Source organism: Rhopalosiphum maidis, chromosome 1, assembly GCF_003676215.2.
Source record: "Rhopalosiphum maidis isolate BTI-1 chromosome 1, ASM367621v3, whole genome shotgun sequence".
NCBI lineage: Eukaryota > Metazoa > Arthropoda > Insecta > Hemiptera > Aphididae > Rhopalosiphum > Rhopalosiphum maidis.
In genome coordinates, this window is record NC_040877.1 from 51,202,029 (window position 1) to 51,217,519 (window position 15,491).

The following is a 15,491-nucleotide window of genomic DNA, read 5'->3' on the forward strand; positions in this document are numbered from 1 at the left end:
CCTAGCTAGGAGGCTGTGTTCCGCATTCGACGTGCTTTCTCGCGGAGAACCGGTAGCGCGGCGCGTGTATATAATATTATAATATATACAATATACATATAGGGTATAGAAGGGCGCCCCGTGAACGGGTGTCGTGACGGGGGTTGAGGGGATACAGTGTGAAATAGAGTGTATGTGTGTGTGTGTAAGAGAGAGAGAGAGAGAGTGACAGGAAAAAAAAGGCAAATTTAGATCGACGTGGTTCAAAAAACACCACCGAAAGGGTTAAACGCACCACAGAAGAGAGCATATTTAAATATTACTAGTCGACGGCGGAGGACACACGGAACGCAAGCGAAAAACGGCACTCGAAAACCACTGGTGAGTACCTCATATAGTATTATAAAATGTTATATTATTATTGTCCCGTTCGTCCGCAGACGTTTATTATTATTATTTTATTATATTTTGTTATTTTTACTGTAAAACGACCCAAACCTGTTTGGAACCCACGTCATTACACGCAAGCCCCGCGTATGCAATCCATTCCATTTTGGGGGAAGTTTCGCCCTCACGAACCCTTGACCTCTTAGCTCTTCCTCCGCCCACAATCGTTGCCGGCTTGTCCAAATATATCATCAATAATAATAATAATAATAATAATAATAATAATAATATTGTATTATAGATCACCACGTAAACGGAATACGACGGTGTATAATCATATTGTGAAATACTAACAGAGGAATATAATATGATAATAATAAACTGTACTGCACAACAATAAAATAAATACCCATATTTGAAATTTTTAAAAGAATAATACAAGGTATAATATAAAGTGGAAACAGAGATTTTTTCAAAATTAATATAGATACATTTGAAGTAACGAATTTTTAAATTGTATTATTATTAAAAATTATAAAAAATATGCTCTTAAAACTAAAATATCACAAAATATGCACTATAAAAATTTAATATTTTTATTGTAGTGTCTTGAAATTAATATCTAGCTTACCCGTTAACTAAAAATCAAATATATAAATTATAAATTTACAAGTACAATAACTTAGGAGTCGTATAAATTATATATTACATTTATGCTTACTATATTTAAGCGATTGGCGTAGACATTTAATTTTTAATATAAATCGGTAAATTTTTAAAACTGAATACTGGAAGTCAATAATTTAAGATATTACGTGTATGGATATCAGATACACCATGAATTAAAATAAAATATTAAAAACTCTACAATATATACATATAAGTTACATGTATAAGATTTACATAGAATGTTCAAGTATAGACGTATAGTCCATAGAAAATATTACTACAAAAATAATATAAAATATATTGTTTCTAAGATTGAATTGATGTTATATTGTTATGGTTATTAGAGAGTAAAATTGAAACAGATTTAATGTTTTACGAGAGACCAACAATTTTATAGTTAAATTGCCGTTAGCTATTTATGTATTATTGTATAAAATTAAAATTTATTAGCGACTTCTAAAAGAATTCGCTATTTTTGTCATGCCTATTTATTTTAATATTTGTATATTAATTAAATACATCTATATTGCCAATATATAAGTATTTCATATTCTTATAAATTTAAATTTAAGCTTTGTTTTACTTGAGTTTCAGTTATTTCCATATTAAAAAATAAAGTATATTTTTTATTTGTTAAATATATTACTATATTATTATCAATTATATACAATATAATATACATAATATACTGAAATTTATTATAGTGGATTAGGAGGTACTTGTATTGATTAATATTTAATATCATTGAAATTACTATAAATTCGTATAAATTTTTTAGTACTGTGAATTTTAGTAACTATATAGTACAGAAGATTAAATGCGATAATAAATTTATTATCTTACCAATTACTCGGTACTTGTTTCCACCTCTTAAGCTTCAATTTTAAGAAAAAAATAAATATATATTTTTAATTTTTAATGTTTTTAACGCCAAAAATAGTATAATTAATTATCATTGTAAATAATAACTAATGTAGTTATATATTAAAAGTATTTTTAGTGTAGGATGTATAGGTACTTATTTTATACTGATATATATTATATATTATCAAAAACGACAAAAACTGCTAAAAAGACAAAATAAACATTGCAATTAAATTAAAATTTATTGTAGTATTTACCTACCAAAAACTAATAATATAAAAAGCCTTATTATAAGACTAATATTGTTTCACTTTAATACTACCTATACTACAAATCGTTGTGTCAAAATTTTACCAATAAAAAAATTCTCCATTTGATAAAACATTTATTTTTTTCTTAATTGTTAGTATTACACCCGTACAGTCACATATTGTTTATTTTTATCTTTGTATTAATACATAATATTGTGAAATAAAAAAGTCAATTTTATCAAATGTTGTAACTTAATTCAATGAGTAGTTAAATACCGTGGCTTTTTGTTTTTTTCGAACTACCAGTATAATTTTTTTTAGTTTAGGTAATTTTTGTTTTCTTTTGTAGACATTTGTTGTTTAATTTGTATAACTATTACCTTATAAAGAAAACAACTATTCAAACTCGTATAATATATTAAATATGCTTGTATTTTCAAATAATAATTCAGATTTTATAAGTATATAATATATTAAGTAAAAAACTTATGTACAACTTATACACAATTTCAATCGAAATAACTTGATAATATGCCATATTTATAGGTACCACATGTCATGTATATTATGATGTATAATTTGTATTTATTATCAAAAGAAATTTACCTATATATTATTATAATCATTTATAAGTTATAACAAATACATAATATAACATATACCTTATATTATTTTATTTTATTATATTTTCTCTTATACAAATTTAAAAAGTTATTACTTAGGGACCTTACCAATCGGAAATAATGGTTAATAGTTTATTAATACTGTAAATTACAATTATATAGGTATATGGTGTAATATTAAGGTTAGGTTAGGAAATTTTGTATTTTAAACATTTAAACAATCAAATTGTAAGCTAATATTTGTTTTTATTCTGGGGAACCGAAATTTTAAAGTAAAGTACATATAATAATAAAAAAAAAAATTTAAAAAAAAATTTTGGTTCCACTGGTTTCTGTTTAGAAATCATTATTACATTGTGATAAATCGTTTCTGTTGTATATATATATGTATTAGTTTTTTATTCGAATAAATTATGTTCCTAAAGTGAGTGAAATTAAATTATTTGAAAAATTAAAACCCGTAGTAAGTATAGTACCATTGATTTTAGAATATATTCTAATGGTAGTACGACATACCTATTACTTGACATATTGTCCGTCCTACACTGGTTATAAACTCTTCAAAGAGCATTTAAACGGACGAAATTATAAGTATCGAATGTTCGAATTAAAATGAAATTAAAATGTTTATAGCAAATGTATATAATAATCGAATTGAATTCATAAAAAAAAAACCATTATATAAATAAAAACGAATTTTCCACATTAAGTAGATTGCATACAGCCAGCAAATAAGTAGAGTTACATATTACTTTTTATAGATGTATAATATTTTAACATTTATGTGAATTCTATAAAATCACGAATTTGACTAAATATCGATAAACCTACATCAATATTTTCAAAAAATTTACCAGCTGTTTCATAAATCATAGTACACAGTAAAAAAAATAGTCGCAGGACGGGGTTTTATCGATTTCACGTTTTAATATCAATTCCGCTGAATATCGATTCCGCCTGATATTTTTCTAAATTAATTCCGCCGAATATTTGTTAATGTTGATTCCGCCGACTGTTTATTAAACAATAACCGATGTATCATATTATTATACAGTATTTTTTTCAATCAACAGTATAAGTACAAGTTTACCATAATTTTTTTTTTATTAAAATCAAAGCAAAAAAAGCAATTAAATACAATGTAAATTTTTTTAAATGATTAAAATAATATAAGTCAAATACCTAACGATTGGTTTTTTACAAAATAATTTTACAATTTATTTAGGTAACGCCAAAAAGGCAAAAATAGTACAGTCTAAAGAAGCAATTAAATACAAAGTAAAATGCTACAAATGTACTACAATTTAATTTTATATTGATGTAAATAAGGAGTGTTGTCAGTGAGTGGCTTCTCCAACTCAAATCTTCAATGTCTGTATTTACTCTTATTATCATTTACGCTTATTGTACTTAATTTGTATAGATTGTGTAACCAAAAAAAAAAAAATATTAATGTAAGGATTTTACATTTTGTTATTATTAAAATAAATAATTATTAATTAACAAATATTTAACGGATTGATAACCGGCATAATAAATGTGTAAAAAAAATCGGCGCAATTGATAGATTTATTTCAGGTAAAAAGGTAATTTCAGCGCAATCGATATATCTACGCTAGACAGGACATTTAAAAGTGGTGTTAAAAATCTAAGTATCATAACTTCTGATATAATGAGGTTCTTCGATAAACGAGTATACATTAAAGTTCCAAAATTACAGAATTTGAGTAGGTACCTACCTAAATTCATTGTTATTATTGCGATCGTATTAAACAAAGGAAAACATATGGGTGAACAAACTTGGCAAATCACCCCATACCATAATGTATACGCTAAAATATATTGATAGGAAGGAAGATATTCCGACACTCCGTATCTAATGGAATGCAACGAACTGAAAATTACCGTCACGCGTATATTTGTTAGAGCGGCGTTATAGCAGCCAGTGATGTTGGTGTTGGTGAACGACGTCAGTGATAACCACGAGAGAAACAGAAAAGAAGGGGAATCATCGAATATAATAAATCGGTTAGGTTAAGTATATGAATAAAAACAACTATTGTATAAACATATATTTGAATGTAACTTAAATAGAGTACGAATGACTCAATTTCTCAAGGCGGCCTGTTGGTCTAGGGGTATGATTCTCGCTTTGGGTGCGAGAGGTCCCGGGTTCAAATCCCGGACAGGCCCGAATAAATTTTTGCATTTTTTTTTAAACTTTTTTTTATATTCGTTCGAACCGGTTCCACGTAGATAAATCGACTTCTATTCGACGATACCTTTCACAGACATCGTTCTAAATGGTGAACGTTTTGTTAATTAAACACCGCGGCCTGTTGGTCTAGGGGTATGATTCTCGCTTTGGGTGCGAGAGGTCCCGGGTTCAAATCCCGGACAGGCCCAAATTTTTTTTCTATATTTTTTTTAGATTCTGAACGGATGTATTGATTTTACAATGATGTGTGTTGTTATTTTTTTTTTTATTTATTATTTTTATGTCTTTCATCGCGTTTTGGAGTAGTAACAACAAGCACGGCACTAGAATTTTTTCCAGGGGGGGGGCAGAGTGGTGTCAAATATTTTTTTGACATGGGCTAAGGTTTTATCAGCAATCAATAAGGTTATTTAAATAAAATATAAATATTTTCGTATCATATAACATAACATAATATAGCTATTAGCTATATATAGTACAAACTTTTGATTAGTTAAAAATGTTTTAAGAATAATGTCTAATATTATTTATGTTCCTTTTGTAAGAAAATCACAGACCTTCAACAACTACATGATGATGTATAATGATGTACAAAAATGACAATTCCTTTATTACTTTAATAGTTTAATATTACATACCTTTGTGAATCGAGACGAATTTGTTTGACTTAACTTTAACGCAATGATTTGGGATACCTACATTTTGTTTGTTTATTTTTATACAGTAATTAGTACTCAATGATTAAGGTAATAATAAAAAAATAAAAGGTTGTTTTTCTTATTTTATAAAATTTAAAACATATTTTATTGAAATTGTAGTAAATTTTTACCTTATCAGACAATACTAATAGGTTAATCCATAATAAAAAGACCAAAGGTCCAAAGATGTTATTTGTTCAAACTTTATAAAATCAATTATTAATTATTATAATTTATAACAAATTCAATTTATAATGTTTTATGATTTTATTTATCGTACATATTTTTCAGTAGGAGGGAGGCTGGCGAGGGGGCTGAACTGTTTTCTGAGGGGACTAGAGCATCCTCTTGCCTCCCTCTCCCCTTGGCACCGTGCATGCTTCGATTTTTGACTTCTTTAGCCCATCTTTGAAAAGGAAAATTCATCTAATTGGTACTGTGGGGGGTCAAAAGTAAAAAATGTCCAGTATTTTTCAAAATCGTCAGAAAAAACACTGGAAAAATAACGGAAAAACGAGAATTTCTACGCATAACCACTTTTCGACAAAATCGATTTTTTGATTTTGCTGTAACTCAAATACGAATCATTGTAAATACTTGAAATTTTCACCAAATCTTCATATTAGTTTTATCTATTTACGATTACATTTTCAAAATATTTAGAATTTTTTTTTGAACTATTTATAAACCATTAAAATTTCGATTATTCTAAATTTTTTTTTTAAATGCCGATAAAAAAATTTTGGTTTACCAAAAAATCTTTAAAATTTAATAGAAGGTTTATTATAAGTTGTACTTATCGTAGTAAAAAATAATCAAAAATCTTCAATCACAATATTTGTTTATAAGTATTTAATGTTCAAATGTTTACGAAATATATCAAAATCACGAAAATTTGCAAGGCATTTTGAAGTTGAAAATTATAAAATGTTGTGATTTATACCTAAGGTTAAAAAACCCAATACAAGGTTATCTATAAGTTTTCCTGTAAGTAACTGTAAAAAAAAATTCCAGCGGCAATATTGAAAAATATTTTTGAGCGTATGAAATTAAATTTTTTTTTGAAATGAAGTAAAATAACGATATATATTACAATTTAATAATATAATATAACCTATTAGGCTATTATAATTATCATTAACTGTCAAATCATCTTCGTTTAGAATCGTTTTTCGCATACAATGATACCTGTCATTGCATTCAAATTTAACACATTCATTATAGTGACCAGTGGGCAGTGACCTACTCTTCCATCTCAACTATACAGCAAAGCGATACCCACTTGCCTCCCTTTTTTTTTCTTGTTTACGTCTCAGTCACGCGTGTTTGTGACTAAACCACGATCGTTCGTGAAACTCTTTCACCGCGGCCTGTTGGTCTAGGGGTATGATTCTCGCTTTGGGTGCGAGAGGTCCCGGGTTCAAATCCCGGACAGGCCCGATAACTTTTTGTTGCAAATAAAATTTTTTTTTTTTGCAATTTTTTTTAATATACATTCTCTTACAATCACGCTTGCTAGTGGGAGAATTTCTGTAGTAATCCGATCACTTCATAGCACGACTATTCGTGACACTCACACACCGCGGCCTGTTGGTCTAGGGGTATGATTCTCGCTTTGGGTGCGAGAGGTCCCGGGTTCAAATCCCGGACAGGCCCGAAACCAAAATTTTTTATACAATTTTTGTCTCTGTCGGATGTGGTTTCATTGTCTTCACATAATAAAAATAAAAATTTTATTTGTACTTCGTAATATATTACAGTTTTATTTCACTTTTTTTTACAAACGGCATCTCAAATCGTTATGGTATACGGGTTTATAAGGTTTATACCACGTTTATTAATACATATTCGTATTATGCAAATTGAATGAACACCGACGCGCAAAAACCACTCACCATCACGAAGCTGTTTGCATGTGACGGCCAGCTACTATATTATATTATATATATATAATATAATATATAAATATATATCATACACACGTGTAACATACATTTCAGATACATGACTTCGCGATTAAAATATATGCATATAATATAGGTATAGTACTTGGATATATATGTATAGTGCGTGTATACTGCAGTTTATATTATTTATATATATATATATAGCTATATATAGCGTGACAGGACAAAAACAATATAGAAATTCCATGTTTGCGTTTGGAACTAATTTACGAAATACCCCTAAGGGTTTCCAGGGCGTATATATATATTTATGAATGTATATACATATATATATGTTATAAGTGTGTATATGTATGTGTTATATACTGCTGCTACGCGCGGCCGCCCTTGGTGGCGGGCCGGCGACGCACATCAAAGGCACCCTTAACCCTTTGCCCGTCTGTGTATAAATGTATATATGCGCATGGAAGCCGTTCCTTAAATCTAAGGAGTTACCCCGTCGCAATTAATTTCACGCGAATCGTATACGTACGTGTATATACAACGCATACATACATATATATTATGCACATTATATATTTTAAGACGAGCTTTATATTGCTGCAGTGGTGCCTAGGGCGGAGATACCCGCAACCACCAACATCCAGATTCATTATTATAAATAGGTATAGATCAGACGTATGTGTGTATAATATATTATAATATAATATTATTGTGTTGTAACGTGCATATTATATTTGAATTCAGTCAAATAAATTCATAAATTAACCGACACGTATAATATAGAACGTATACTACGTCTACGCGACATTCCATTGTCCCATCCACGATCAGTAATTACGTTTTACCTCATCTGAATTAAACGAATCTAATTTTATTTCTAATTTATTTTAAAAATAATTTTGGAAAGCTATTAATAATTTGTTGCACGATTATATATCAATAGGGATTTTTAAATGTTTTGAGTCATCTACACTCAAAATAAATATGTTAAAACTGTTGTTTACAAGTTTCTTAATTAAAATTATAGATTTATAAGAGTCGATTCAATGAGTTAATTTATGTAGTTATTATTTTAAAAAGTTTAATTTATAATTTTCATCTGCACGTTTTAAAGCTTATAATTTCCCTTCAAATATTATAATAGTCTATTGGGTGTGCATGAGAGAACACGTAGGAGACACCCTGTAATCTTATGGAAAATATATAAGTACAAAATATATTTTCGTTGGTATAGATATAATTATTTTTTACTACAATATTTTATTGGTACTACAGTATTTCGTTATCAAATATTAAATAAAAAACGAAGTTGAGCATAAGAATTTAGTTATTATTTCGGTTAAATTAAATAAATAACTTTTGTTCAGAAGTTTAGAAATTACAATGCTAATTCAATATAATATTCGGTAATTTAATAAATTTAAACAATTATATACCACTAAATTAATATATCGGTATACATATAACAAAAAAATTACATTTATTTATTATTATTAAAATATTCTTTATTTTCTCCTGTTACTCAATTATAACTCATATGAAAAAAAAATAAAATGAATCATTGAATATGCGTTTATTATTAAGTGTTATAATGTTGTGTTTAACCTTAATTTGAGTTATGATAATATCATATTATTATATTGAGTTTATTGATCTAATAAATAATCATATATAATATTAATATTACTAATTATCTTTTGATGTTTTTCCATGTGCATACAATATGATACAACTCTTGCTCAGCTTTAGATGAAATATTTATTTTCGTTTGATTTAGTCGATCCTGTGTCTTAGGTATATCTTATAATAGTATTTTTATTTTCACTGTAAATTTAATTTTCTTTGTTTAAATTCTAGACTCGTTTCCTCTAATGATTCATAGCCTTTGGGGCCTTTTACTCAAATAATAAGTTTGCAAAACTCATCTTCCCCCTCAGGTGTAACGATTTATTTTCGTATAACCTTCTTGGACTAATTACTATTCATAAAACAGGATACAATAATGCGTTTTGCTTGTTCTAATAACACGTTTCGTAAAATAATATTATTCTGAAATAGATAGTGTTCATTAAATATATTCACAATTTTTTTAATAAATTAAAAGCAACTATTAATATACTTATATACAATTACTAGTTAGACACTAAAAATATATTTAATATATTTATTTATCATATTCCAATGAAAAAACAAATATAATTAAACAATCATACACTGCAATTTGTCTGCAATAAATTGAAAGAAAATGTGTCATTGGCAGTATAATAATATGTTTCATATAAATTTTGATTTTATCGTATAATTAAAAAATAATAATAAAACTAATTTTAAACGTGTTTTGTGATTTAGCCAATCACTACAAAACTATAAAAGTATAATTACCTATAGGTAATTATGTAATATTGTTTTTGTAGTTCATTTTCATTAAAGTCTAGTGCTTTGTGAAATATACTAATAAACTACGTCATGATAATATGTTCAATCATGTCATTTCACCATGAAATAATATTTTAAAATTTGTATTTTGCTACATTATTTTAACGTAATAATATTTATGTACACATACCTATATATTATACTATTATATAATACCATTTATATTACCTCCATAAAAGATTTTTTTTGTTGAAAATGTCGTAATTATTGTGTAATACAAATTTCACTCCCGACAGAAAATAAATATTTACTTAATAAGTAGAGATAATATTCGTAAACTTATAACATTTTGAAATAAAACAAGCAATCGTATTAATAACATATAGTACGATGTTTCTATTTGATATCACTCCAATGCAATTCGAATAATAAACAATTCCGTGTGTACAAGAATCATTTTAATCTACGAGAAGAATAACACGTTTTTAAATCATAATATTATTAAATTTAATTCTTTGCAGCACAATAACTTGTTTTTGTACGAGATAATTTTAACCATAACATTTTTCATTTCTAAAACTGTTTATTTAACTAAAAAAAAAAAAAAAAATAAAATATTGAATAAATATCTTATAGTTGGCCGATTATTATATATTGTCAGCTAAACTTTGTTTTATATCATGATATTATGTAGTATCATAAGACATAGTTATTTTTCAGCTATATTTAAATTAAATATAAAATTTATTTAATATTTAAAGAGATTGCTATAGTTTAATATAATCAGAAAAAAATATTTAATTATTGATTTTTATTTACGATAAAATTATCAAAATACGTTGACTATTTTCATCTTTTTATAGTTATTAGAATTTAAAGGTTTAATAAAATGTTAGATAAAATTCAATTCATTTTAGTTAAAATATATCAAAAGCCTATAGTCACAATATTTTTATATCATCATCAGTTAAAGTTAGAATTTTGAAAAAAGTCATAAAAAACGTGTAAATTATTTTGCAGGCGAAAATTCATAAACATTTTTGTTTTTATACACAAGATTTAAAAATGTTATAATTCAATTAATTAAATTATTAAAAATTTAAAAATATATAAGTTTAGAAAAAAAAATTTACCAGAAAGTCAAATTAAATTTTTATAAGTATTTAAATTTAAAATGTGTACAATACATTATTGGATATTCACCCATAAAACAATCATTCGCTGAGGGGTTAAACAAAATTATTTATTAGGTCAAAATTTTTAAAAATTTAATACAAAATTCCACAAAATGTATTCTTATTTTTGCACAAAAATTCTAATCACAATTTTTTATATATCTACATATGCATTTAAAGTTAGAATTTTATTGAATTTCTTGATGTAAATCATAAGTAAATTACACAGAATTATAATGTATTAATATTGACTATTTCATTGAATTATATTGTTAGCATCAACAGTTCTCTGTAAATTACACGAAGCGAAATCTCTCAATTCACAAACACGTTACAATAATAATTATTAAAGTTCGACGGTCGCTATAATTGGTTCCTGTCCCCTGCTGTAGACTATAGCATACTAGCATTCATATTTAATTTAAAATTTAAAACCGCTGAATAGCGGAAAAACTTTAGTAAGTTATGGTACCTATAGTTTAGATTTAATCAATAAATATTCCTAAGGAGCATTACCACTTGTATAAGCAAATTCTGATAGCACCCGGTTGGACTTTATAGGTCATCGAAACAAATTCATTAGTTATGATAATATAATGTATTCATAAATATAGAAGTGAATAGATTATAATATAATATAGATTAGGTTGTAATAATAGTATAGGAGTAATATTGTTTGCAGATCGATAATGTATTTTTAACAAGCAATCATTTCTGTACATGATATAAGCACATTAACATCATGATTATTACAGCGATAAAATAAATAATACCGCTGAAATTAATTTTCATATTCTACCTGGTTAATAAATTTAGTCTTAATTTTCATGAATTGCAGCTATACTTATGCACTGTTTTTTTTTTTTTTTTTTTTTTATTGAAACACGTATTATTAGATAAACGCGCGTAGAATATCATATCATATATTATAGGTAACCGCTATATAATTTAACCTATATGGCTATATGACTATATGAGAACTTTATACGCACTTTCTGTTTTTTACTAATACTTTTTTCCGCCAAATTTAGACAAATGTAATTTCTTTTTTCTCCAGCTATGAATTATAGAATTTTATAGTTTGAGAGCTTTTTTATGAGATTTAATAATATTATATTTTTTAGTAATCATAATATGTGTGCACTATATAGCTAAATAATAATTCTACACCTAAAACGGTTTAAATCATTACACATGATTTTTTTCCAAGTTATTATGTAAGTAAAATAATATTATAAAAGTATTAAAAAATATTATCAAGACAAAACGTATAAAAAGATCAAACGTGTTTGTAACCATTTGCCGATTTTTGAATTTTGTCCATTATATATTATATTTGATAATCAAGAGATTGCATTTCCTCCGCCATGAATTAGTCAAATGAAAACTACAACTAATGATATTACTTTATGGCCAAGTAACTGCATTTATAATAGGTTTTTCTTAATCAACAAATATTGCTATTTTGTATTTTATTATGATGTTTGTATATATATATATATTGTAGTGTTCATTCCTACCACCCCCTATATATACCGTAATCTGTATTTATTCAAATTGACTTATTATTATTATTATTGTTATTGTTGATTCCAATACGCCAATTAACCGGTGCACCGCGGACAATGGACGCGAGTATTATTGTAGGTGCCGGATGTCCGGCGCTCGTGTGCCATAAAATGACAATAAATATTTTCGTCGGCCGACTTAATGTCTCGTGAATAATTCGTTGTTGTCGTTGGGTCGACGGTAAGGAAATGATTGTTATTAATGACTGTCCACCGCCACTGCCGCCGCCGCGATGACCCCGTCGTCGACCGAGTGTTTATATGTACGTACGATGGGGCGTTGTGTTGTGCACACGCGCAAAAAGGTTTCGGAAAAAAAAAAGGGTTGACCGCACCCGGCCAAGGGCCAAGGGTCAAGGGTCACGACTTGTATGTGTGTGCGAGTGTGTATTATAGGCACCGGACCATTGACCATTAATAGGTTAGTCATATAGATGTATACAATATAGTATAATATTATAATATTTTATGTACCCGTATTATACCTACCTATATGTACTTATACCTATAAACTGCTGAAGCGGGGTGACGTGCAATTTATTACTCCGGAACCGCGTGCGACACGTAGTGGCACGCAATTTTATAATATCGCTATTAGCGCACATACACATAATATATTATTATATATGAATTGAATTAATGACGTAGTAGGAACACACGCGTGCGGGCCCCGGTGAAGCAGGACCCTCCGCGCCGACGACGATATATATTTGCGAGTTTATATATTGTCACAGAGATCATGCACGAAACCCTCTCGGGAAACAAATTCGGAACTGTGTACAAGCAGTATACCTTTGCCGTTTGCGCGTATAATGCAATAATTACATAGCTGAACGGACAGCAAATGCCCTAAGAATCCCAACCGAAAACACGCGTTCAATACATTAATGCTCATAAAAAATAACCCTTACTTGTTTGATAGGAAATCAATAGTGAGTGGATAATGACGCTTCAACTTAAGACGTTTACTCGGAATAAACGCGATAACGATGTAATATTCTAACTGATCACAATTAGTTGTTATTTGTTTTTAGTATATAACACGTTATTGAGTGTTTTTTATTCATAAATAGAACAATATTGACATTTGGTATGTGGATGAAAAATACTTAAAATCTATAAAAGCATAATGTATTATGAAAACATCATTCATTCTCGATTAAGTATTTTAAATTTCCTAATTTACACTAGAAGCTCGAACATTATGCTAATATGCAAACAAATATTATTAAATATTAATAAAATGACCAGGAAGTGCTTTAAAATGCAAAATAAAAATTACACAGTTTCATCTGTTACATGACAGTATGAAAAGATTAAGTTATTGAAATACATAATTGTGTACAAGAAAAACTCAAAATTCACTTTCATTAAAATATTGGTTCTTACAACAATAAATGAGATAATAATAATCTAAATGTTCCATTTATTTAAAATAAATTGTATAATATGCGAATTAGTGAATTGGACTTGATATCTTGTGAGGTAAGAAGACACGCAGGTTGCAGATATCATGTTTATTTATGATTTGTTGAATGGCCATATATTTTCCCCATATCTTCTTTCTGTGTTGATTTTAACACAACGAATCACCGTTTGAGAAATTCAAACTTATTTCACGTACCGTTTCATAAAAATAATTATAGCTCCACTTCCTTTTTCCCTAGAGCATTATAACAAGCAAATCTTATTACTGTTCATGTAGGTTTTTCCTTCATATCACGTTTTGTTTTTAATAGAAATATAATACATATTTAGCCTTAAACTCATTTGTAAATTAATTACCATTATTATGTTATCATCGATTTAGTGTTTGTTTCTTTGTAACTTTTATCATTTACCGTTGTCAAATTATTATTATTTTATATCTGTATTTTCATTATTATTGTTTTAATTTGAATTCTTATTATTGCATGTTATACTTAAACAATGTAAACCTGATGTTGCTCACAAAAAAAAAAGGGTAATTACCTGTTTATTATATTATATTGTATAGTGGCCCTCAATTTTCTAACGCGAGCATCATATTTTATAGCTATCTATGTGGATTTGTGTCGCAGTAGCACCTATATTTTGTCATATATAATTTTGAGATGGATATTATGTATCAAAGCTAACTTATATACGGTGGGTAAACATCGAACAGTACAGTATAGTACACATAATACGTCATGTTATCATATTATACACGTATATACGAAGGATTCTTTTATTACGAACCAACTATAGACAATACAAACAATACGATACCACATTACTGGAAATACAAAATATGCGTTTAAATTATAAATTTACAAACGGTATCTATGTATTTTACATATGCGATTGAATTATATGATTTAAAATTGCAGTTTAAATGTTTAAAACGTATTTTCCAAGAACGTTTCGGGTTTACAAAATAAAATAAGAACCGTCCTGTAATAATATTATGCGTAATATAACTCGCACGTACGTTTTTCGGATATATGTATAATACAGCACTCATCCCCGCAAGACAATCCGCTACCGTCAAACGCGCGGGCGGGTCCCGGACATTCGTCGGCTGCTGCTGTTGTCGGTGCCGGGGCGCGTGCGAGGGTGGTGACCATGGCGACGGTCGTACGCTGTGCGCGTATTTTGACCGCGGGGGATGGCGGCCCGCCATTTTATTTTCCACCACTTTCACCGCCGCCACCGTCGCCACCGCCGCCGATGACGACGACAACATAACCCATACATATATGATGATCTCTACACTTGCCCGAGGTCGTTTCGCGTTCAAAATATCGTAAAT

The 15,491-nt window shown here is 28.1% G+C and overlaps 4 non-coding genes across 4 annotated transcripts; all 4 read left to right on the top strand.

Moving 5' to 3' along the window:
• Positions 1-4,894: 4,894 nt before the first annotated feature.
• On the top strand, positions 4,895-4,966 carry Trnap-ugg. The gene has a single exon. It is a non-coding gene; the product is annotated as a tRNA-Pro (tRNA).
• A 140-nt stretch (positions 4,967-5,106) lies between these two features.
• Trnap-ugg lies at positions 5,107-5,178 on the top strand. Its single transcript has one exon. It is a non-coding gene; the product is annotated as a tRNA-Pro (tRNA).
• A 1,878-nt stretch (positions 5,179-7,056) lies between these two features.
• Trnap-ugg lies at positions 7,057-7,128 on the top strand. The gene has a single exon. It is a non-coding gene; the product is annotated as a tRNA-Pro (tRNA).
• Positions 7,129-7,273: 145 nt separating this feature from the next.
• On the top strand, positions 7,274-7,345 carry Trnap-ugg. The gene has a single exon. It is a non-coding gene; the product is annotated as a tRNA-Pro (tRNA).
• The last annotated feature ends 8,146 nt before the right edge of the window (positions 7,346-15,491 follow it).